General features: G+C 39.9%; 1 protein-coding gene and 1 non-coding gene across 24 annotated transcripts in view; one reads left to right on the top strand and one right to left on the bottom strand.

Moving 5' to 3' along the window:
* GRIN2B (glutamate ionotropic receptor NMDA type subunit 2B) overlaps positions 1-26,371 on the bottom strand; it is an 849,505-nt gene that overhangs the window by 168,630 nt on the left and 654,504 nt on the right. The gene's annotated exons all lie outside the window — the stretch shown is intronic.
* On the top strand, positions 15,703-15,809 carry LOC143642991 (U6 spliceosomal RNA). Its single transcript, XR_013156047.1, has one exon. It is a non-coding gene; the product is annotated as a U6 spliceosomal RNA (small nuclear RNA).

A 26,371-nucleotide genomic window follows, 5' to 3' on the forward strand; every position in this document is an offset into this window, starting at 1 on the left:
GCAATCTGGAGTACAATAGCCAAGGAACGAAAGGTAAGAGGTAAAATGAACCAGGGCTTTGTATGGTGGGGTGAGGTTTTGGATTTTAAATGTGAAAGGAAGTCACTGGAAAATCTTGAAGTAGTACCATCTGATTTTCCCTTCTTCTTTTCTTTCTTCAAATTTATTTGGGCTGCTGTGTGGAGAGGACAAGTACAAAATTTTTGTAGTAACCCAGGAAAAGGATGCTGGTGGTTTCAACTAGGGTAATGACTGGAAAATAGAGTAGACTGATAGGTGATGTGATTGTGGAGACAAGCTCAATTATATTTGTTTATGCTTTGGATTTGGGGATGAAAAAGAGGTAAATTAAGGAAAACTTGAGCAACTGGGTCAGCAGAGAGTGCTAGACAGAGAAGGAGACTTAGGATGTTTGAAGTGAGAAGAGAGAGTGAGTGCAGTTATTTGGGAATAGAAGAAAGTTAACATTTTAAGAAATGTAGCTGTGATGCCAGCAGGACTGAGTGGCAATTTGAGATCCATTGTTTTGTCATTATGGTTGTGTTTTTCCAGGTTCAAGGAAAAGCTGGAGTTGTTCAAACGCTTTGAAGCAGGTATGAAATAGGCAGCTTGTTGCACTGGGGTGATGCATCAGGCATCACTACTGTACCATTTCAAATCCTCTCAGCTTCACCTGTTATTCCAGTTAAGGATAACTGGACAAATTCTGCTTGGTCTTCAGCCATCTTCTTATGGCATATCATGTCAGGGAATATTGTCCTATGTTTCTCTGCTGCTTCGATGTGTGACACTAGTGAAGGAACTGTTGAACATGAATACATAAGCAACCCAGAAGTGCAGGAAAGTAAATGGAACCTATGAATAAGTGCTCCCCCCTTTTATCTTTCAGGTAGATAGTTCTAAGATATTTGTTAAGTTTCTTTAGATGATTGTGTCAGATTAAGGACCACTTTCCCCTAGCAATTCCCAACCCAACAAAATACATCTTTCTCTCCTTTCCTACCTGATCCCTAATCCTTTTCTCTTTAATTATGTGTCAAATAAATTCCCTACATATGTCCTTGCCTCAGGTTCTGCCTTCAAAACAACTTAGGATAAAATAATCAGTATCATGAATGGCTATAGAAATCAGATACTCAAGATAGAATTGGAGAGTTCAATGAAGACAACACTGCTGGGGGTAAGTGAGGTAGTGGTAACTTCTGGCACTTGGTAGCACCGCAGATGCTAAAATTTTAATCCCGCAATAGATTGGGATTAGCTGGAGGTACAGGGTGATGTTTTAGGTTGTGCGGTAGCTCTGGCATTTGGGCAAATTGTGAGCAGTTGGCTGGAAAGAATTGAAAAAAAGAAACTGGAAGAGTCAAGTCCATCAACAATCAACTCAAGGCATGCTATGAAATGCAGAAAGCCTTTGATATCATGTCTGAGGAGATGCGTAATCTGTAGCCACAGGGCAGACTCCTGAAAATCAAATCCAGGAACTAATACATGTGGCAATGCTGCAAAAGAGACTGAATGTGCAACCTTCACATGTTATCACCTATGTGCAAATCCTAATAGAAAAAGAATGAGACCCTGAGATTTGCATGGAGACATTTAAGTGGACTGTCAAGCAGGATTTTCCCAAAGCTTTCTACAAGGTAAAAGAAGCTCCTCCCTTCTTTCCAGAATAAAGAAACCTCCCCTTACTTAGAGACCCTTCAAACACATCATCTGAGGCAGGTACCTCTCAATATGATTCCTGGCCTTCTCAGTATGTGACCCTAGAGTCGAGGCATAGCACAACTACAGCTGGAAAACACAGTCCCTCTTCTAGAAAGAAATAACTTACATAATAAAGGACCTGCAATGAGAATACCTAGAAGAAAGCAGGGAACACTCAAAGGGCTGGATTTCGAAAGAGTCAGACTGGAGGTAGAATGGGATACAGCTAGACTGAGGAGAATTTATTAGCACAAGAGTACTTTCTTGTGATGTTAAGGTCCAAGGTCCTGGCAAAAAGACTTAATATGCTCCTGGGTTTATGGCCTAGTGAATAAGGTGAAAAATATTAGAATGGTTTTGGTGAAGTATTCAAAAGGGGTCAGAATATTAGGGAGCTGGGAATGTTAAAATGGAATTTGTAGGTGATACTGAGAACAGATCACTTGGCTATATTCTGAGATGCATTTCAAAAGGCTCTTCAGGAAAGTCCTGGTGGGGCAAGTACCAGCCACCATGGTTACCAGCTCAGTAAAGTTCCTTTCATTGTCTTTTCCTCCTTCCCTGTCTCACTCTCTTGGTCCTTAACTCCTGCTCCCTAGAATTGTTTCCCACATAAACACCCTGTACAAAAGCTCAGTGTGCTGGTTTGAGAAGGTGTATGTAACATAGAAAAGCCATATTTTAATCCTAATCCCATTTTCTGAGAGCAACAGTTTCTTCTAGTCCCTATTCAGTACTGTATGTTGGCAACTTTAATTAGATTATCTCCATGGAGATGTGACTCACTCAAGAGTGGGTGTTAGACTAGATTAGGTGGAGATGTGTTTCCACCCATTCCAGGTGGGTCTTGATTGGTTTTACTGGAACACTTTAAAAGAAGAAGCACTTTGGAAAAAGCGAGAGAATGACAAGAGAGAAAGCCATGAGATTCTGAGAGAGCAGAACCATGAAGTAGAGTCCACTAGCCACAGACTCTTGGAGATGAAGAAAGAAAACGCCTCCCAGGTAGCTGAAGATGAAGCTAGCAGATGAAGCTGTGTTCGCCATGTACCTTTCTAAATGAAAGAAAAACTCTGACCATGTTTGCCATGTGCCTTTCCATTTGAGAGAGAAACCCTGAACTTTGTTGGCCTTCTTGAATCAAGGTATCTTTCTCTGGATGCCTTAGATTGGACATATCTATAGACTGGTTTCAATTGGGACATCTTCTCAGCCATAGAACTGTAAACTAGCAACTTATTAAATTCTGCTTTTTAAAAGCCATTCCATTTCTAGCACATTGCATTCCAGCAGCTGACAAACTAGAACAACAAGGTAGGCTGCTTCTGAGAAACAAGAAACTATAGGCAAGCTAAAGAACCCTGAGACTGATACTGATCCTATCACTAACTCCAGAAGTCCACTGCCTGACTCATTCTTCTTTAGTGTCTAGTACACAGTGGGTCTGGAAGAGATCATTTCCTTTTGTTATCTCCCTTTACCTGAATCAGTAAATTAAGATGGAAGTTGAGGGCAAACAACTTCTTGGGAGAATGATCATGTAAATATATTAGTTGCAATCTCTTTTGCTGTGTGGCCAACCAAAAGCCCTTTTTAACCATTCTTCCTTGGATGTGACTCTGCCTCTGATTTCCCAACAGACTCAGTTTTTCCCCACTGCTACTATCTAGCTTCAGGATAACAGTCTCCCCAGGGGAGCTGAAATCTGCTTCTGGGGAAACCAAAGAGCAGATCAGAAATTAGTCAACAGATTGTGTCACTTTCAACACAAGAAACAGAGGAAGAATGAGAGGGAAGGAGGTGGGAGGGGAGGTAGAGGAGAGTGGGCAGGTGAGAGGGAAGAGGAGAAGTAAGGCAATGGGTAGCAGTACTGTATTTAATGAGTTCACACATTTTATTTTATTTAAGTATCACAATACATTTGCAAGGGGTTCTATTCATACAGATGGGAGAACCAAGGCTTACCATCCGTGTTTTAAACAACCGATCCTAGAGCTGAACCAGCAGCCAAGAATTTCAGGTTGTGTCACAGCATGAAAAAGATACAGGACTTGATCAAGAATGAGGGAAACCAAGCAGATCAGACACACAGATTTCTGTAGACTTCTGCCTCATTATAGCTTGAATTGATTCAGATATCCCAACATATGGGAAAGGTCTTAGAACTAGAATGCAGGCACCCAGAATATTTTCATTTTCTTTCTGCCTATCAGGCAACACTAAACAAACAGGCAGCTAGGAAATAATTTCCAGAGCAGAGAGCCCAAAGTTTGCTGAGGAGAAGCACTAGTTTCTCTGTGCCCTGGGTGCTGACACTGCTCGGATGAGGGTGCGCAAGCCTAGGACAGCATTAGGGATGGGCACAAAGGAGCAAGCCGGCTGCTGTTAACTGCAAAATGAACTTACTGATGCCCGGGGTGATTTTATCAAGCCCAAATTTCTTGCATATCTTCAATTGCTCTGCTTTGTTTCCGGAAGGTTCAGGCTATTATACTATGTCCCTTTACTTCCCTGCTAAAATTGTTGTTCATGAATCTCCACCTATATTAATGAAATGTCTAATCTCTTACTGGGCTCTAACCCCATCTCTAGTTTCTTGCTGAAGTCATCATAACCTTTTGTCATTTCAGCATTCTTCTGTTAAGCCAGTTCCATTGTAAATTTTATATTATTTCTCCATTTTCAGTAATAATTAAGCTTTGAAACTTCATAATTCCCTAGCACTAGAAAGGCAACAATCACATAGCATTTCCCTGTGCTACGTATAGCATGTCATACACTGTTTTAAAGCACTTAAAATTATTAACTAATTTAATTTAATACTCAACAAAATTTTATAAGTGAGGTACAATTATTATCATTATTTTTCAGATGAGGAAACTGATGCTAAAACAGATTAAGTAACTTGCTTAAGGTCACACAACTAGAAAGCAGTACAACAGGATTTGAACTCAGGCAATCTGGCTTCAAAATCTGTTTTCTTAACCTTAGGGATCATTTAACCCAGTCCTTTTATTTTACAGATGAGGAGACTATGACAAAGAATCTAAGTGAATTGCAAGAATGAGGTAGGGTAAAGACTGGCATGCAGGCCTTCTGATTTCCAATGCAGTGTTTTTGTTGTGAACATGGCCTTAGTTCCAAAGAGAAGGCTTCACCTCTAGTCTATGTTTCAGTTTTGGCTTCTCCGTGAGTCCTTCAATAGATCTGTAGATTTACAATATTAAAATAGATTTTCATTTTGTCAGGGATGTGTGGAAAAAGCACTTGGTTTGGTAAAGATTTGCACCTGGTCCTTTGGGACTTTAGAACTGGGTGATCCAGGTTCTAGCTCTGTTCTTTGTGAGCTGGAGGCCACAGAATATTCCTTAACCTCTCTGGAAAGACTACCTCTATAAATGAGGCTGCCCTGCAAACTGTAAAGAAGTATATAAATCCTATTATAACAATAATGGTGATGATTAGTCCTATTCAAGGTAAAGTATTTTATCCATTTTTTATTTCCTGCAGAATTTGGGAAATGGCAACAAGGATATGGACTTAGATGATCATTACCTTAAGGTGGGAGGACACAGTAAAAGGCTGGGAGATACAAACCACGCTCCTAATAATTTATTAAGTGCTCTGAATAAGAGCTCTGTGGGCCAGAAGTTACAGATGTTAATAATGGAGATGCTGGGGTCATAAAAGCATACCTCTGCATGTTCCCTTTCCCTTGAGTGTAGGGTAGTATGACTTCACCTGTCCTTTCATACTGACTCAGCTTGTAATTTCTTTACTGTATCATCTTCAGCAAACCTAATATAAAACTAATTGCATTTGGTATTACAGCTGTTTTCTCAGCTGCTCCTGTCACTAGAGATGGTGAGCCACTCAAGGGTAGGAAGTCTTGTCTTTTATGCCTATATTTTACAGAATCAGGAACATGGTTGGCATGCAGGAAATGGTGGCTGAATAATAAATGCATTAATGTTTTTTCACTTTCTTGAACTGCAGTCCGTTTGTTTTCATTCAACAGCCCATGATTCAGATTGTCCTCCAAGAGTGATAAACTGAATATGCCCCAGCATCCGGGTGTTGAGAAGGGCTCCTACTGGAGTTGGGTGAGGGGGTGGGGTCGGTCAATTCAATTTTTTTAAAACTTTTTTTATTGTATAGTATAACATAAATACAAAGCAAAGAAACAAAAAAACAATAGTTTTCAAAGCACTCTTCAAAAAGTGATTACAGGATAGATCCCACAGTTCGTCATGGGCTACCGTTATCCTTCTGGCTGCTCTCAGAATAGAGGAGGCTAGAGGGCTTAAATACTTTTTATCATCACAATCGACTTTTTTTCTTTCTTTTTTTGTAAACAATAGCATATATACAAAAAAACTATAAATTTCCAAGCACAGCACCACAATTAGTTGAAGAACATATTTTAGACTTTCACATAGGTTACAATTTCACAATTTTAGGTTTTTACTTCTAGCTGCTCTAACATACTGAGACTACAAGAGATATCAATTTAATGATTTAGCATTCATATTCGTTTGTTAAGTTCTATCTTCCATGTATAATTCCACCATTAACTTTGATCTTTCCATACCTCTTGTTGAAGTTGTTTAGGCTATCGCAGTTCTAAATTTTTCATATTGGAAGGGTCTGTCACTAATATGGGGTAGGGAGATGGAACTATCTGATATCCTGGAGAGACCAGGATAGGTTTCAGGACTTATCTGGACCAGGGACCCAGTTGGAGGTTGTAGGTTTCTGGCAAATTACTCTAGTGCCTGGAACCCTTGTGGAATCTTATAAATTGCTCTAGGTGCTTTTTAGGATTGGCTGGAATGGTCCTGGTTGGGGGTTGGCATGTTATGATAGGTAGCAAGGTCTACCTGAAGCTTGCATAAAAGCAACCTCCAGAGTAGCCTCTCTATTTTATTTGAAATCTCTCTGCCACTGATACTTTATTAATTACACTTCTTTTCTCCCATTTGGTCAGGATATAATTGTGGATCCCACGGTGCCAGATCTGGATTCATCCCTGGAGTCCTCTCCCATGTTGCCAGGGAGACTTTCACTCCTGGTTGTCATCACCCACATAGGAGGGAGGGCAAAGATTTCACCTGCAGAGTTGGGCTTACAGAGACTGAGGCCATGTCCGAGCAACAACAGTGGTCCTCCAGAAGTAACTCTTAGGCATGTCTATAGGTAGTCTAAACTTTTATGCTATCTACATAAGCTTCACAAGAGTAAGTCTCATGATTGAGGGCATGGCCTATTGATTTGGGTGTCTCTAAAGTTTGACACAGTATCAGGGGGTTCCCTAATGGCAAGGTTTAATAGTTCCATAGTCTTTCTCTCCTCCCTCAGGGGACTCTGCCAATATTTTTTTATTATCTGGTTAATATACTCTAGGATGTTTCCAGGCATTACAATAATCTATACAGGATTAAAGGATCTCTTTCTCATTCTGTGTTCTCTGTGTTTCAGTTGTTTAAATGAGCTATATAGATAGGTTGAGTTAGATTATGCACTACAGAAAATTTCAGTTCCAGATCAAATAAACTTTTCTTCCATTGGTCTCAAAGAGTATGCGTGGTTCTAAAACATAGACACTGTCTTCCTTAGGGGGGGTCAATACAATTTTAAGGAAAGGTGAGAAGTATTTCCAAGTTGGAAAGTTTTTAGAACTAATTTTATCGGACCACTGTCCAGTAGTCATCCAATGTTTCTTCACTCAACCACCAGAATGCTCCCACAATTCCTGATACACCCCATTTTTTTCCTGTACATATTATAAAATAAACTAAATAAAGCAAGAAAATCCCAAACTGGCATTTTATTTCATAGGCACTTTCCCATAAGTAACCATTCAAAGAGCTATAGTTTTTGGCTTCAAAGAGATTTTAAAATCTGGAAGAGAGGAAGAGTGAAGAGGCTGAGAGAGGGGAGACCCTAATTAATACATTCTTTCTGTATGCTTCAATATGAAAATTCCTTAAGGCAGAAACCAGGTCTAAACTTGATTGCTCTCCCACAGTACTTATCACGGGCTAGGCACATACCCCATGCTCAGGAAGCATTGAATGGGTGGATAGATGGATGGCCAGATGGAGTACAATTTGCTATTGCCACCATTACCAACAGTTACCTCTAAACTTTGAAACTCTGGTTAGATGCCCAAATAACTTACAGATATGAGACTTACTTTCTTGCCTATTAATTTCCCCTCTGGATTTTTCTTTGCATGGAACAGATATCTATTTATTTTTTGATCTTTATTCAATTACTCAAAAGAGACCACTACCTCCCTCATCACCCCAACGGTAAAATCCTCTATGTACACAAGTGTCATCTCACACAAACTGAACAATATAACACAGTGGTATCCTCATTCAAGGTATTCTGTCTACAAGTGAGTGAGATAGGAAGTCAGAGATGTAATTAAAGTCTAAGAGGACATTTACTTTCCTCTGCCATTTATTTGGCACTAGTTAACCATTGCTTCAAAAAAAAGAAACCAAAACATACTAACGATAACCTAACATTCATTCCCTGCGCGCACGTGCACGTGTGTGTATGTGTGTGTGTGGTTGATGTAGACAGTCCCTGCTATCTATCCTAATTCTTTATCCCAAATAATTCACAATCAGTCCTACAGCTGACCAGGAGATTCAGGTCATCTTTCCCTACCTCAACCCTCACACTTGAGTCTTTCTTCTCTCTGTCCCTCCCAGTTTGCTCATTTCTCTCTCTCCCAGCTTTTGTATGATAAGTTTCCAAGGCCAGGTAATTCTTGGTCTAGGAAGGATACTGATGAAGAGGCAGTCTAGGAGAAGGAGGCAAGAGAGAGCAACGAGGGTGGAAGCCTAGGGAGAAAGGAGCACGCCAAAGAATTTGTCAAAGGAATAATAAACAAAGGAGAGATTCATCATAGAATATGCAGAAAAGACCATTTCCCAGATCTTTTGCTCTTTCAAGGACTTCCAGAAAGGAAATAACTGAATTGATGGAGAATTTTAGGAAAAAATAATAGTACTGTCCCATGACAGGATTCATTTTGCTACAAAAAGGAAATAACTTGCAAGAGAAGAGAGAGACAGAGAGAAAGCAGGAGTAGGGTGGGCGCGACAAAGAGGAAGACATATGGGGAGGGGGAAGGGAGGAGAAGGGCGAGGAGGCGAGAACATGGCATGCAGTGGGAACACTATGGAAACATAAGAACCACCCCCAGAAGTAAAATGCCAGCATCTCTGGGCAAAAATCTAAATTGTCAGCACATGCATCTTTGCTCTGAGAAATATACACCTTTTTTTTTTTCTTTCAGGATGATTCCCCTCTCCCAACATCAGTAAAATGCATCAAATTGAGAGACTAAGATAACTTCATGCCCCCCTCAGGCAGCATTCCCAGGCCCCTTCCTTAGTGTTCCTCATAATTGTGCTACCCTTGTGTTATCAATAAATTGATACTGGACTCCCATGGCAGGGAAATTTCAGGAGCAATTCCCTAGAGTTCATATAGATTTGTCTTACAAAATCATAATGTATAACGAATGTATTTCTTAGAAAATACCATCTTCATTGCTTATACTTTCTAAACATAATCTTCCATTTAATTCTCGGTTATCAATGTCAATAGAAGCAGGGACAGTCTAAGAAGACAAATAGAATGAGATAATAATAACAACAATGAATACTTTTTTCTTCTGAGCACTTTCTTCATATCAAGTCCTTTGCTAAGCATTTTGCATACATTCTCATTTAATCAGAAAAAAACCCCATGAAGCCTTTATTTTTATGCCTGCTTTTACAGATGAAGGTGCAAACTCAGAGAGGTTAGGTAACTCGACTGTAGTTACTTGGATAAGAAATATAGGCACCAGGACTCTTTGGCTTTCAAATGTTTCCAAAGGACACCAGATCTCATTTGAGTCAACTGTATTAAGTTCCTTTCCCCACCAACCTTTTCCTACACCTGGTGTTAGAAAAAAAGCAAAAAAGTTTTAATTATTTCCCTTGCTTTTAATTTCTTCCCTATGCTGTTTAAGAACAAAATGATTAATTAGCCAACTGAACTAGATGATATAAAAATTAAATAATCAATCCCTGATTAATGGTACTTCACTGTGTAAAAGAGAAGAAAAATGATATGTATGATTCACAGATGCCTCTTGTCTCCATCTACCTCATTTGACACTACTGACCATTTGTTCTTTCTTAAAACAGTCTTTTCTTCTGTCCTTAATAACAGGATCCCTACAGAACTAACCACCACAATCTCCTCTCTTGTCCCTAGGCCTGTGACTTTTGCTGAATAGTCTGCCTCCTCCTTCTCTTTAACTGTAGTGTATATTCAAGGCTCAGTCTAAGCGACATTTTTCTTTTCTCTATATACTCCTATCCTTAGAGAACTGGTCTTTTCTTAGTTGTATCAATTCTACACCGATGAATTTCAAATCTGTAATTCCATGTTCCAGACTATATAGCTCTAGGCATTTTAAGACATGCTCACTAGCTAGGTCATGACTAACATGTCTGGACCTCTTCTGTGAAAAATAAAGTCTCTGCCTCAACCTCTCAATTTCCATTGACCCATTACCCCACTTTCAATCTTGAAACCTATATTATCTCTATATAGGACATTATCAGACCCTGAAGAGGCTCTCTCCAAAATTCTCTTGCAATCCCTTGTTGCCACAAAGATTCTGGTCTTTTTCTTCTCACATGTGGAGTACTTAAAAAAGGTATGAATGTCTCTCCATCATGGGCCACTCTTCTCTTATAATAGTACAAGTCAGGAGGTCATTCCTAAAATCAGTTCCAGGAATAAAGTTAACTGATATTAATCTAGTCTTCACAGACTTCTTCATGACCTACTATTGGGTAATGACACTCATGTGATTATAGTCACAAAACTAGAGACTCCCAATATGGTCCTATTTCAACTATAGTGTGTTGCTTTTCAGAAAAACAACTCTGTCTCATGCTAACTCACTCATACGTATTTACCATTACTTACCTTCAATTCCATTAAGGTGAAGCTGGTCCCCAATTATTCCTGAATGAATATTCAGTCTCAAGTGTCGAGTCCTAGTCTTCGTCCATGCTGTTATTCTCACCTAAAGGAATGTTACCTTTCCTCTGACCTCCATATTCTACATTTCTCAAGGTCTAGGTCAATTGTAGCTACCTCGAATCCCTCCATAACATTTCAAGATTATAACTTCAGTCTACATAGATAACACCCTTCTACGATAGCGTATAAATTGTACTTCCCATTTGAGGTACTTAACCATATCCAGTCTTGTACTTTTACTCAATATTTTTTATTGTGAAGGCTTTGCTTCTTCAACTAAATTCAGATTCTGAAAAGAATTAGATCAAGTCTTTCATTCTTGTGTTGTCCTTAACACTGAGTACACCACTGTGCACAGAGGTGGTACTCTACTATTTACTGAAAAATTAAAGTCCAAGAATCTAAGAACAGCCTGAAGCGGTCTTAATTAGATAATCCAAAAGCCCAGAGAAAATCACGTCCATAGACAAAACCAAAGCTTAATTTTACAATTAGCATAAGTTAATTTACTCATTCAACAAATATGAGCCAATCATAGTGCTAATCATTAAAACACATGATGGGGTTGTGCAACAGTGGCTCAGTGGCAGAGTTCTCACCTGCCATGCTGGAGACCAGGGTTCGATTCCCGGTGCCTGCCCAGGCAAAAACACCAACAACAAAAACACAATGATGACTGAAGCAGACATCCCTGCCAATATGAGCTAAGAGTTGAGTCAGAGAAAGACACAAGCATTAAACAAATAATAATTTATACATACCTGCATATATAGGTGGGGGATATGTGCATATATGTCTTTGAGAGTGCATATGTATATAACAGCACAAGAGGACCATGGAGAAATCAAAATAAATGGGCAGATTTGAGATATATTTTGCTATAGAATGAATAAGATGAGAAAATGGATTATATGAGGGGGTTAAAGGAAAGAAAAATGTAAAAGATGACTTGCAGATTTCCTGTTCATGCAACTGGGAGGAAAACCATTCCATTCATTTGAGATGGGGAAAAATAGTGGAGGACAAGGTTTATGGGGGATGTTCTGGTTTGAAACTGTTGTATACCCAAGAAAACCTATGTTCTTTCAATTCTGAGCTAATCTTGTAGGGGCATACATGTTTTATAATCCGAATCAATATTGTTGGGTGGAACTTTTTGATTAGGTTGTTTTCATGGAGAGATGACACACTCAATTGTGGGTTTTGACCTCCTAATCAGATTACTTCCATGGAGATGTGGTGCACACAACTGTGGGTGTGACTTTTTGATTAGATGGAAATGAGACTCTGCCCATTCAAGGTAGGTCATGATTAGTTTACTGGAGCCCTTTAAAAGGGGAAATATTTTGAAGAAAGTTCAGACATTTTGATATTGAGACAGAAATAACCCAGGTGCTAAGGAAGGACTCACAGAAATAGCCAAAACCTGAGGGGAAGAAATTGTTGGCCTAGGAGATCCTAAGCTGAGAGACAGAACCCAGAATTTTTCCCTGAGAAGCTAAGTGAAGGCCAATAGCTGCTTAGCGGGGAAGCCACTGGAATCAGGAGCTGAAAGCAATAGAACCGGGAACAAGGACCAGCAGATGTCAGCCATGTGCCTTCCCATGTGACAGACATTGGCGCTTTCTTTGGAGTCAAGATACCTCTCTCTGAATGCCTTAGGACATCTTTATGGCCTTAGAACTGTAAACTTGAAACTTAATAAATCTCCTTTATAAAGCCATTCCATTTCTTCTAATATTGCATTCAGGCAGCTTTAGCAAACTAAAATGAGATTATCATGAAATTCAACCATGGGCATGCTGACCAATGCCATTGGTAGAACCCCATCAAATGAGAACATTGACAGGAAGCTGTTTGAGTATCATGTCCTGATCGCTATCCTCTTCATCAGCAGATTTTGTTTCTTAAAAAAAAAATGCTCTATCAAAAATTAACTCTGAAAAAAGGAAAGTAGATTTAAGAACTCAGACAGCCCGGAATTGGGAAACTAGACTGTGAACAACTATAGATTAGTTTTTGTTCAGGCAGGAAGAACATAAAATAAATCTTTTCAATCTAAGAAAACTAAATCTGGCCTATTTATTTTTCTTTTCCAAGTGAATAAAAAGCTTGGCCAAATAAAAAACTAAAAGTAATCCAAAATAGGATTGCTCTTGGTGTTGTGTATGCAAGAAACAGGCTTCCAGAGACCATTTCTCTTCATTTCTCTTCTGGTATGTAGTCAGTGACTGTATAATAGCGTGGTATGAATAAGGTCATGGTTTTGGGTTCAAACCCACTCAATCCACTTCAGTGATTATAGAGTTAGCAGATACCATGGAAGTCCAATCCCTTATATGATCAAAAAATCAAAGAACTTCCAAATTTTGTCCAAGCAAACAGCTCTTCTGCAACATTATTTTACAGATGAGAAAGCCGTAGTTGGAAAAGGTTAAATGGCTTGCCTGCCCATGGTAGCACAGCTAATTAGTAACAAAGCTAAGAATACAATCAAAGTCTCCAAAATCCCAGGGGACTGCTCTTTCAACTTCACTACCTTGAATGGCAAAGAGAAGCGTATGCTTAGAAAAGAAGCCCATTTGGAAAAGTAATTTGAGATCAGGTTGATGATCTAGGAAGGGCTGATTTCCATGCTAAGTTCCAATTTGGCTACAAGGAGTCCCTATGGATCCTTAATCACCTGAGTAAAAATGATCTCAAAGACATTTGAGAAGCAGAAGCTTGTTAGTCGGTTAGATGATTTTTGTTAAATTAAAGACAGGGACACAGTAGCTTTTATAGAAATCTAGACACAAACTAATGGGGATAGTGACTATGAAAGTGAGAGGAAAGAATATTCTTGAGGCCACTGTGCAGGAATAACTGGTATATGACTTCATAAAAGGAGTAAGGAACAGGGAGAAATCACTGCCAGTCTGTGTTACTGATTATAAGGTATAAGACAATGTATACAGCCTATGTACATAAGGTAAATACTGAAACCCAGTTCAAAGCCTACATCCTACTGCCAGTGAATCAGAAAAATCACTTTCACACATGAAGGACAGCAAATTGATTTTAAAAATCATAAGCACCTTTTCATTCCACATGCAGAACCCTCACCTATCATTTCTTTATTGATTCAGTCACATTTTCATTCAATAAAAAATGCATGTATACTGAGTTCTAAGGTGGACACAAAAATGAATGAGATCTTCCCAGTCTTAGACTCTCCCAGATATGTTTTCAATTTTAACTATTTATATGGCTAAAAGCTATAGCAAGAGATCTGAACAAAAGAGAGGAATGATTAATTCTGCCTGGAATTGTCAGAGAAGGCTTCATGGAGGAGGTGACACTTGAGCTGGAGCTTAATGTTTCAAGTTTCACCAGGGGAACTGAAAGAGAGGAACATTTAGAAAGTATAATGGATGCATATGCATAGAACAGTGAAAGTCTGTCATATGTAGAGAATGGTCAGTCACATCATCAGATGTGGCCAGATAACAAGCAGGGTATGGAGACAGAGGGGGGCAGGCAGTTAGATAAGATAAGCCCAGTCATGAGGATTGCATCCAAATATTCGAGATCTCCTGAGGTTTGCTAAGGAATTTGGAGCTCGTCCAAGAGGTAAAAGGGAACCACTAGAGTTTTGTGGGAAAATTATTTCTATCCTAGATACTCAATTCTTCATCATTTGCAGCACGCTGAAATCATATTTGACTCAAGGCACTCAAGGCATGGGCTTCTTCCCCATGGTCGCCTTGATTTGAGGATTACTTCAGCTACTTTGACGCCTTCAATGACAATGCCTCCATCCCCCAAAAAGTACAGATGCCACAGCGATGGGCCTTTTATCACCTAGCACAGCCACCAAACGTCAGCCTCCGGCAGGCAATTGCAAAGACCTTTGTCATGCTTTTGGAAATGATGTCTGATCAGGTCCTGGTTCTTCTTCTTGTGTAAAAAAAAGCAGAATTTATTTGAGGAATTTGGGGTACACCACCCTTTAGGGAAAGAATCTCTTCACACCTAAGTCAAATTCACAAAAGCAGGGTTTGCATTTTTTCACCATGGCAGGAGGCTGCTTTGTTAAAGCAAACTGCCATAAGACTGCCCCTAATTCAGAGCATCTCTATCATATGAGGATGGGTCAAATGCAGGCTGGAACACCCACCTATTCCCGGGGCTCTGCTTTCAGGAACTCAGCACCCGGGCGTTACAGGGCCATGCACTGGGTTTATTTATTTCTGAATTGCCTCTTTCTTCTCAAGTACCTCCCATTCCTCTTCACATCTTCTGTCAATTTCTTTTTTTAAAGACACATTTTCCTGCCACTTACTAATAACCAGAGTGGTTGATTCGACAGCTGGTACAACCAAGTGTGAAGTAGGATCCTTTCCCAGTGCTCAGAAGAAATGGAAGACGCAGGATTTTGTGGGGGATTTTTGGGGGGAGTAGGGGTGGAGGTGGGTGGAAATAACCTCACAATCTGAAGCACATATCACTGCCAATGCTGACTGACTTAGCATGTATGTCCTTTGCACAGGACTCAAAAGATTTTGAAGGTTGAATTAAACGTTGCATTTTCTTTCTTTTCCTACTTCTCGATTTTTCCTTTGCAATAGAAAAAAGAATTCTTTCTCAGCTTTCCTGACACTGAGACACATGAACTATCATCTCCAAGAGAAAAAAGAAAGAAAGAGTCAACTCTTGGATGTACTCTCTGCTCCTCACGGATGCCACATGGCCTTCTAGGGCTTGTGGACAGCACAGTGAGGTGTTCTGGGTTGATTAACACTTGTGCCTCTTGTCCTAGCTGTGTGGATCTCAACACCAATGAGCCAGGATGAAATGAGGTTAGCATCACTTCAGGAAAGATGAAAGCAATATCAACAAGGGAAAGGCACCCCATGTAAAGTACAAGGGAAATTAAGAGCAATGCCAGTGCTTGCTTCAGAAATACATACACTAAAATTGGGACGATACAGAGAAGAGTAGCATGGCCCCTGAGCAAGGATGACACGCAAATTCGTCAAGTGTTCCATATTGTATTTTTAAAATAAGTGGCCGTAGGCTCTCAATAAAATGCAAAGGCCCATAGTGCTTGTTGATCACAGAGTAGTTAATTCACCTCCTTTCACTCATCCTTAACTTCAGTTGCAAAACTCAATAATGTCTTATGCATCCCTAATATGGGAATCTGGAGGGGAAAAAAAAATGCTCTCTACTTAAAAAATGAAACCACTAAACATGTCCTATTTACAGTACCTGTCACTGAGCCTAAGTAAAACTAGAATCTGATACCTGAGAAGCCACTGTCAACCAAACTTTGAAGCACCAGATCAATATTCGTACATAGGATAAATTCCTAGGGGAGCCTAAAAGAGGAGCATTCATTGTGTAGCAATTAAGAGATGCTTCTCAATAGTAATTAGTATGGCTGTTGTGTTGTGCTATTGGTGAAGAGAAGCCAGAAAGCACTACATAATAGCCCAGATATGGAACCTGAACTTTGGGGAAGAACAAGTGTTCTATATTCATTTCCTCCTGCTCATTCAACCACGCTCAGATCTGATGGCCTGAAGTGCACGATACAAAGTCTGTTCAGCCAAGCACTTTCATGATAAATGTGGGAGAGAAGGGTAGGTGGGAGGAAGACAGAGATTAAAGCCTATAATAGCAATCACCTAATAATCACCTACTTGGTATTGTATCTCGAGGGTCTGCCATATTTTTCTGTAATAAATCACAAAAAGCCTTAACGACGATATTGTAGGATTTTGTACTCTTCTTCCTTTATTCTTGGACAAAAATAAAATCCCCAAAGCCATGCAAAATCTTTATTCAGATAGGTGGTATCACCCCATTCTGAAAAGTAATTCCGTTCTTTAGCACATCTCCAAAGCTATGCACTGGCCTGGCTTGCTCACACAGACACTGCCCAGCTGGGCCCAGTCAGAACCATAATAATAATAACTCACGTTATGAAACCATCTGCAAACCCCTGCTGCAACATTATCCAGCCCGACTCAGTTGGTCTAATGGAGAACTGTCTCACCTCCAGGGAAAGAGTTGTAGGATCAAGGAGGCCCACCATTTCTTTTCTCACCTTGGCCCCTGTGTCTCTCTCATTCTAAACTGTTTCTTTTCCATTTATTCTGTGGCACTTAAGGGAGCGATTTCATTAAATGTAATAACAGTATAGTAATACAAAGAACATCATTTTCTAGTGTTAATAATTTTCATTTTAGAACCACTTGTGTACTCCAAAATTCAGCAAAGCATCAATTTCTCATCAAAGCCAGCACACCCATTACATCTGAAACTCTAAAGTTCTGTTTCTTTTGGGCTTATAATCAATGTACAAGGGAATTGAAATGCCATTTAAAGGCAAACTTGTTTTGCTGCTCATGTGGCCAGCTTTACTGATGGAAACCCATTACTCTGTATAAAATAAACTCATGGAGTGTCAGTAAAAAGGAGTAAATACCATATTATGAAATCATGATCAACTGCAAAAGAGAATTACCATTGATGAAATGCCCATATCCTGTACGCCTTTCAGACAGGAAATTTCACATTACTAACAGGGATCAACATTTTTCAGCAGGAGAGAATTCTTTCATTAGTGCTAAGTTCAAATGTATGCAAATGTCATCATTGCTTTTTACCCTGTTCTGATCTTTGGGAGCACATAAATGATGACAGAATTTAAGAGAGTGGTTCTTAACCCCGGCTGCCCTTTACAACCAACTTGGGAACGTCTAATAAATGCCACTTCCAACACTCCTATCTAAATCAGAATTTCTGCATGGTAGGGCTTTGGAATCTGCATACAGATTTCAAAGCTTTCAGGAAATTCCAATGTGCTACCATAGCCGGGAAACACTGACACAGGGATCTGAAAACAAAATGAAGACAGCGCCGGGGAGAAAGAACATCAACACTTCCTTGAAGCTGTTGAATCAGTATCAGGTGATAAAATTTAAAGACTCCTTTATCTGGAAAAGAAAAACATTATCTTCTGATCATCATAACAAATATATTTTATTTGAATTAGTTCATTTGTCTTCACTACCTCTAACACCCAGCTTTCCTGCCACTGATCTATACTATTCTCTCAACGGCTGGTGATGCAAGTCTTGTCTGCCCAGCAAGACTGTCAACTGCTGAGCTGTGCCCCCTAGTTTTTTGTTTTGTTTTGTTTGCATGGGCAGGAACTGGGAAATCGAACCCGGGTTTCCAGCATGCCAGGCAAGAATTCTGCCACTTAGTCACTGTTGCACCATACCCCACCCCCCATCCTAGTTTCTCATCATCCTAGGACTGATGAGAAAGGCAGATTCTGCAAAACACTAATCACATGGAGACTAGCAAAGGACATACTTGCTACTAATAGGGGTTAATTTTGGAATTGGGCTGAATGTGGGGGGGAAGGAAGCCCTTCCCTAAAGGACTGAGCCACTAGAGGCCGCTCTGAGCCAGTCTTGTTTTAATTCCTGTTCAAGAAGAGAAATCACATCAAAGGGAAAGGAAAGCTGCTGGAGAAGCACTGGGAGCCATGGCAACACCACAGTTCCTATTTTTAAACTTGGTGTGTGAGCACACAAAATGCGTGTGTGTACATGTGGGGGAGGGGATTCTGATAAATCATAAAAGCATTTTTTTTTTATGAATGTTTGAGTTTGCAGGTGGCTAATAATCTGAGACAGTGAGATCAAAGAAGTCAGCTAGAATGTTTTTTCCTCCTCTTAACTCCACTATCATGCTCTCTGTCAGAAAGGATCCTTCACGGCCTCGTGTGGGAAGTATTAGGAATTTCTTGATTCATTTAACCAACACGTTCTGAAATTCTGATCTTCGTTTCTTAGGTTCATTCTGCTAGCTTCTTAGGCAACGTGCTTTGTGTTCCAAGAAAAATAAGCCCAGTACAGCAAATTTAAAGGTCTTTCTAACTCTGAGACTCTCCACTCTTCATGAGGCCAATCAAATGGAAGATGTGTAGTGTGGGTGCCTGCAGCAGCTAGCACAGGCTTAGCACATAATAGGGAGCTGAAAATACCTACTGAAGGTGTCACTAAGTGATCTAAGAGTAAATGTAACGCTGTGAGGTGCAGAAAAGCAGTCCTCCACATGGCACATTTCTTTCACTCCCAATAGCATTGTTTTTACTTTTCTCCAATCTCTGTGGAGTATAAGACTTGAGCAAATCCAAACTTATCTGACCTGTCAAACAGGAATAGTGGCCCAGGAGGACATTTATAAATCATGACAGAGGCCAAGGTCTTGTTTTGTTTTGTTACATGGCCCTGACAGAAGCTTCTATGTGCCTGCAACCTCCAGGAGCCTACGCAGATTTTAGGACACAGAAAGTCTGTTCCCATTTCAATAACGAGGGCTTTCAGATTTGCAAAAACTACAAGTTGTTTTTCTTCCACATCTAGGTAAATGGACTTTGAGATCTACAGGAATAAGAGCAGAAAAAAATAATCACTTTTTTTCTAATCAGAAAAGGAAGGCATAAACAAAATCCAAGCAAGGCTGATAAATGCAGATGCGGCATGCCTTAAGACAAAGAGTGAAATAAACAGACTCAGTGTGGGACATTGTTTGCATGAATTTGCTGGATGCTTGTCATGCTCTAGTTTTTGAAGCAAAACTTCTGCAGTAAGGCCAAGAAAGGAAACTCTTCATTACAAAACCACACAGTCCGGCAGATTAATAATATGTTCATATACATCAGAGACGTGCCTAATTTGTTCAGACTCCTCAGCAAAAGAAATGGCTCTCAGAAGGATGAATAAAGTGGGGACAAAGAACACCTTACATTCATAAGGATTTGAATTTGAAATCCAACTCTTGCAAAGTAAAATAAGCAAGTGGCTTAATCTGCCTGGATCTCAGTTACTTTACCTGAAAAATGGAAGTAATAATGTTCCTACTTTGTATTTTTAAGATTAAATGAGGCTATATAAAGCAGCTAGCACACAAAACCCACTCAATGACTTTTTTTGAAGTAAAATTTCTAAATTGCTGAAGCTTGATATTTTTAAGTACGAAGCTTTATCCCGATTATTTGATGCATTTTAAGTGGAAAATTTAGAAAGGTATTATAGAGTTCTCTGACTCCTTAAACAAAGGATAATCAATAGAATTTAAGCTCTTATTGATGACTTAACAATGACTATGCTATATTGCCCTACAGGCATGTGTTAAGGGTGGGTATATGCATTTGAGGAGGTAATTGATAGTTTGCCGTGAACAACCTTAGACAACTGTCTTTCCAATACCCTCTGTTGGATTTAAAATATGTATCTTCTGCCCCATTTATTATTTCTTAATGCTGTCAGCTTGTCTACCTAATCCCCATCATGTTTCTTACTTCTAAGCTGTTGTCATCTGGGAAATCAGACAAACAAGGGTCTCAGAGACTGTTTGCCTGCCAAAGATATGGCCTTGCCTCCTCTCTCTAATTAACAGAACTTTGGTATTTAACTGGACGTATTACTGTCCAGATTAAAAACAAGCAAACAAGCAAAACTATACTTCCCAGCTTCCCTTGCAGCTAGTTATGGCCACTGACTGATTTCTGGCCGAAAAGCTATGAGCAAAGGCATCGTGCAGAACTTCTTAGAAAGGGCATGTCCTTATTCTTTCTTTCTTTCTAACTCCAATCTGCTACTTAAAACTGGAGTTCCAGTAGCTAACTTGGGCCTGGGGGATGAAAACCACCCTCCTATGAATAGAGGAATGGAAAGCTAGCCAGGGTGGGTCCTGATGACCACACAACTACCGTTTCAGCCCTGGACAAACTACCCAAATATGCTATTAGCTTGTTTAAACTGTTCCTGGTATTCTGAACCATATCCAACTCATCTACCCCACAGGCTTCTTAGAAATATATATATATATATATACAATTATAGTAAAGGAGGTCTGAGTTAAAATTAACCATATTCATTTTAGGGCAAAAATTGCATTTCTGTGATTTCATCTCTAAGTCCTTTTCTGTGTTCTTCAAGTTTCTTGGTTATGTTCTAGATACATAAGCATCTAGATCAACAAGCATCATTGTTGAACATGCTACTGCCACCCCAACCCTGCCACATAAAAAAGCATAAATCTACATATGGACATACGAGATGTGGTGAGAGTAATGAGGATGATGACCCTGTGTAGCTTGTGGATTCATTCACTGTTTTAAGTCTCAGCCTATATTATACATACACACATACATATTTATAGGTTATGAAAGTGGTCCCTTTTATTATCATTATCAGCCATAGTAATGAACTTCAATTTTATATCAAGTTTTATATCAAACACGAAATGAGCTTTGACAGATATTCTCAAGTGGACTCCACCTGAAAAGGATCACTGAGAACGAATGTGGTAATGTCACAGTGTAGCTTCCATGGCTATTTCTGGCTCTTGGTCAGGGAACAACTTTCCTCTAGAAAAAAAATTTATGCAATTCTTAAAAGTGTATAGAACCACTTGACTACAGAGCATACTTCCTTCATCTAAAAAATAAATGTGGTAGGGTAACAGCAACCATTTTTACAGCCATCAAGACTTAAAAAATGGAATTAGGTAGGAAGGAAAAGCCTTATTGATATTCATCAGAGCTAATTTCAAGCAAGCCATTTTAAAGGATTCTTCCCAGCTTCTGTGCTATACTCAACCTTCTCATGCAATCACTTAAACCATTTGAATGGTAGGGAGAATTGAAGAAATTTAATATGCAAACGTTTTTCATTCCATTTTCTTAATAATGCTCTACCCTCTGACATATATGAATTCATATACATAAACATATACTGTATGAATGACAATAAATGGGTCTATGAACGTGTATATGTATGTGCATGTATGAATTCCATGTACCATCATTTTGAATATAGAGTATCAAAGGTAAAAAGGAAGCTCAAAACCTTTAAATTAAAGAAAGGATGAGGGGATGGTCTGAAGCAGGCAATGAATGAGGTAAAGAAAAAGCCTGATCAGTGAGGGAGGCAGTAGGCAGCCCCCGGCCGGCTGCTGCTCCTGGAAGCCGGACAAGAGGGAACAGATTTCAGCAGCAGGGAGCTCTAATCTGTCAGCAGCAGTTCCTTCATGTGTGACCAGCCAGCCCAGCTTGGTGACCGGTGCCAGTCTGGACGAGCTATCCCCACCAGGCCTTCCCGGAAGAGGATGCGCCACCAATAAAACCCTGAACACTGCGCTCCTAAGCCCACCCCCTTCTCAGCTTCTACACATAAGCCGTGCTCATTAAGGTCCCTTAAAAACCACTTCTGAAGGTCAGTCAGCCTGAACACCCTGCTTCTTCTACATTGCTATCAGTAGCACCACGTCCCCGGCAATTCTTTCTAGGAAAGGACCACCTATGCACCGTGATCACTTCATCAGAGAGGAAACAAAGAAAAAGACTAGAGCCATTATCTATTTAAAACGTATAAAATGTTACATAGGTGCTAAAGCCACCTAATCATCTCTGTCTCTAAGAAGCCCACGTTAGCTAAACTGACTGTGGCCAGCTGTGGTCCAGCCCTCACTCAAGTTTCCAAGCCCATTTCTGTAACAATAAATGACAGCACTCTAGCTTTCTGGCAATTCACTCCTTCCTTAGCTCCACCCTGCCAGCCTTTATCCTCTGTTGGGAAGAGAGAGCAGATGGAGAAATGACTCCCACTCAATTCCTAAATAATACTGGCTTCAGTTCCCATTAACTGTGATTTTTCTCCCTTGTCTAGGTAAGAACCGAGGGAGGCAAAGTCATGGGTTCACCGCCAGACCGTGGCACAGGTGAACAGGAAAGCCCTGGCAGCCCATGCAGCCCACACAGCCCTCTGGCTCCCCGAGGACACAGGCGAGGGTGCAAGAGGCAGCCTGCTGTGCTGAAGATGCTGCTCCGCAGTCAGGTCCCTGGATTCTGGGCCTTCCCCGCCTCTAACCAGATGAGTGGCCTCGTTGAGATTTGTTTTCACATCTGTAAAATCCATTCATCATCCAACCATCTATTCACTAAGAAGACATGTATTGATAGGGTTGAATTAGATGAGCGCTTGAGGTCTCTTCCAACTCTAAAAATGCTCTAGTGCTATGGGAAGCTGCGCTCTCGTTAGAGCTGCATTAGCGTGGGGCCCAGTGAGTGGCTGGAACCAGGGCAGATCCTGGTATCACAGAGCTTGAGCTGGGGTCCCTGGGCCTCGGGCTTCTTAAAAACATATCAAATGGGGATGATAATTCCTGTTTTATCATTCATGCATTTATCTGATGAATATTTATCAAGTGCCTATAATGTGTCACGTACTATACTGGGAATACAGCAGTTAGGACTTAAAAAAAAATCTCTGCCATCATGGAGTTTGAATTTAACTGGGACAAGACAGACAATAAAAATATTTTTAAATTAACACACATGCACACACACACACACACACACACACAGTATGTCTGATAAATGCCACAGGGAAAAGTAAATCAGGGAAGGGGGAGAGGGAGTGCTTGGGAAGGTGGGAAGCACAAGCTGCCCTTTTAAACAGGGTAATAGGGCAGGGGTCACTGAGAATATTTACATGAGGATTTTTACATGGATCAAATTAGATACCTGCACAATGCTGGCACACAGTAAGTACTCACAGAATTCATAACTTGCTCACCTTGGGTGACCTTCTTCTTAACCACATCATTTCCACTATCCCACATCCTTTTTGAGGCAGAATCTGTGGCTTTGTCTACTGACAGCCATTGTCCTTCTCTGCTTTGCTTCTTTCCTCTTCAAGGGCATCCCATTCCTTTCCATAGACAATGTTTCCTCTTATACCACTCCCAACACAGAGGTACAGCCTCCCCACACAGGCCCCCAAATTGTCCAATGGGGACATAGGACTCTCTCCAAACAACTCTCCCTCTGGAACTCCTTCCCACTCTTCTTTGTCCTAAGTAGTTTTTTAGAGGAAGAAGGGGGAAAGGAAGCTAAAGAGGGGGAGGAAAAGGAAGAAAGGGAGGAGAAAGAGGAAAGAAACACCCTTATGTCATGGATAGACTTTAAACTTTACAAATCAACCAAAGACTTAATAGTGACTAAGGGATGTATCACGTTGCGATATGAGTGTTAACCATTTGAGAATGCCATGCTCAGGTGTGGGTTAAGGGTAAAGAAGTAAAGATGACTTACTGAAATGACCATTTATATAACTGATACAAGGAACATGAAAGACTAAAGGAAAACAGAAGAGTTTGAAGGATCCTCACATCCCTTCATTCTTCCATGAACAATTACAGCCTGCTTTGTTATACCTGAACTGCAATAAGCATTGAATCTCTTTTAGCATTGAATATCTCTTTTAGAATAGTTATATTTAGAATAGTTATATTAGATTCTTCAGTTATATTTTCCCAATTTGTATATCTTTCTACACCACTGAGCAGAAAAAGTAATCCCTCTATTTTCAGATGTGTCTTGCTTTACTAAACATTTCATATTAAAAATGTGGTTTTCCTTAGATTTAAGTGGATTTCTTTAAAAAGGTGAAGGGCCACTATGCCTACAATTCCACATATAACTAAGCAGAGATTCATGTAACTTTTTACTGCTTCACATGTAAATTATATTAAATTATGTGAACCTGTAATACATATTTGCCTTACTATAGATCTGCCCATGCTTGGCACTCCAGGAAAATTTAATAACAACTTAAAAATGAGTAATGACCAAACAGTAATTGCCCATGGTGTCTGAAAACTAGTCAGTTCAATTCCTCTTTATTTCTTAACCTCTCAGCACTCTCCAGGCCAAGAGAGTCAAGTGGGTATCCCTCAGGAACAATTGGTTGATATGGCCATTCTAAGCAGGGAGAAGCTGCCTCAAGGTTGTAGGAAGACCATGTTTGTCACCTTTTTTTTTTTTTAAAGCAGAATCTAAAAAACACATCAGATAATCAAAGCCAAAATTCCCCATCACTGAAACATTGGGCCAGGAGATTCCAGTCTCTTGAGATGGCAACTTCCACTGGAAAAAAAAGAATTTGGGGGGCACATAATAATTGCTTGGTAGGAAAACTAAGGACCCTGGGGAAAGTAATTAGGCAAAATTCATAAGAGGTTTTCTTTATTAAGACTACCTCAAAACTTGTCTGCTCTTTCTAGAAGTTTCAAGAGGAGCTCTGTGTGAAGAGCAGGAACATGGGTTCTCAGGCTAGAAAGGGAGCTAGAGGTACATGAAAGGTGGACCATCACCTGAGTAACAGAAATAGACTACCTGAGCATTAGAGAACACATTGGGAAGGAAACAATCATGAACTACTCCCCAGGGAAGTGATAAAGGAAAAATATAGACATGTGCCTACTGATAGCTAGCAATGCTTTCCTAGCTCAGGAGGATATAGAAGGGTTTGAATAACTGGACTGATCACTTTCTAAACATTTTCAGATCACTTGGTACCCAACAGTTAACGAATTTCCCTCAGAAACTAAGAATACCATTTACTTAGAGAATAGATGATATAGGAAATTATTCAGCTCTTTCCAACAAAGTTCTAGTTAGAATTAGACTCTCTAAGCTTGCTTTGGGATGTGGTATTGAACATTGTATTACCTTTACCAAGAAAGCATAAATGAGTGTTTCAAGGTACCAATAGAAGATCAATCTTATTAGTGTACAAAGTAGGGTTGCTAGACTTAGCAAATGAAAATACAGAAACCCCGTGAAATTTTAATTTCAGTTTCAAAAATATATTATTTTAGTTTAAGTATGCCCCATGCAATATTTGTGACAGACTTATGCTAAAAATTACCCATTGTTTATCTGTAATTAAAATTTAGCTGGGCATCCTGCATGTTTCTGGCAACCCTGGTTAAAAAAAAAAAACCTTTCACCAGCTTGCACAGATCCTATCTGGAAATAGCCATGAAGTCTATGGCTGGCAAAGCTACAAGGAGTTCAGAACTTACCAGTAAAGGATTTGTATTCACACCTGATAGAAAATGTTCATTTGATAGTGAAGTGAGACATTGCATTTTAAGGACGCTGTCTGAGAATGTCCTATTTTTCATTCATAAAATAAATCTTCCTTTGAAAACTAACAAATCACTTCACATATGTGTCTCTCTTTGGGATTCACGGATATCCCATAACTTTCTGTCCAACCAGTTGCCTAAATCTAGCCTCAGGAACTTCCCCCAAATGGAAAGAAAGCTACAATCTGGTCAGTTGCAAATGAGAATTTACCTCCCCTTAAGATGTTCCTGGGAGAGGACAGGGCCTATTAATTCTACAGGGTTTTCTTCTTTCAGAAGATAAACCACTTTCTTATCTCTAAATTTCTGGTGTCATCCTGGAGCTAGGTCACTCTGAGATCCATCCTGAGGAGACTTCTTCCCTGCTGCTGCTGTAAGATGATCAGCAGGCCAAAGGAAAAGTCATCCTCACGAAACAACCAACCATTTGCAGCAATTTTATTTGCAAAGATTTCCTGCTGTGGCTAAATGGTGTGGCTGCTTGGCTTGTTATTTAAAAGAGTGACCCTGGTGAGACCAGAGCTCTGAAGGGAAAGAGGCTGATTTCAGACCCAGGATAAGTAGGAGGAGCTGAGTGTACCTAATTGAATTC

The sequence above is a fragment of the Tamandua tetradactyla genome, chromosome 7 (genome assembly GCF_023851605.1).
Source record: "Tamandua tetradactyla isolate mTamTet1 chromosome 7, mTamTet1.pri, whole genome shotgun sequence".
Lineage (NCBI taxonomy): Eukaryota > Metazoa > Chordata > Mammalia > Pilosa > Myrmecophagidae > Tamandua > Tamandua tetradactyla.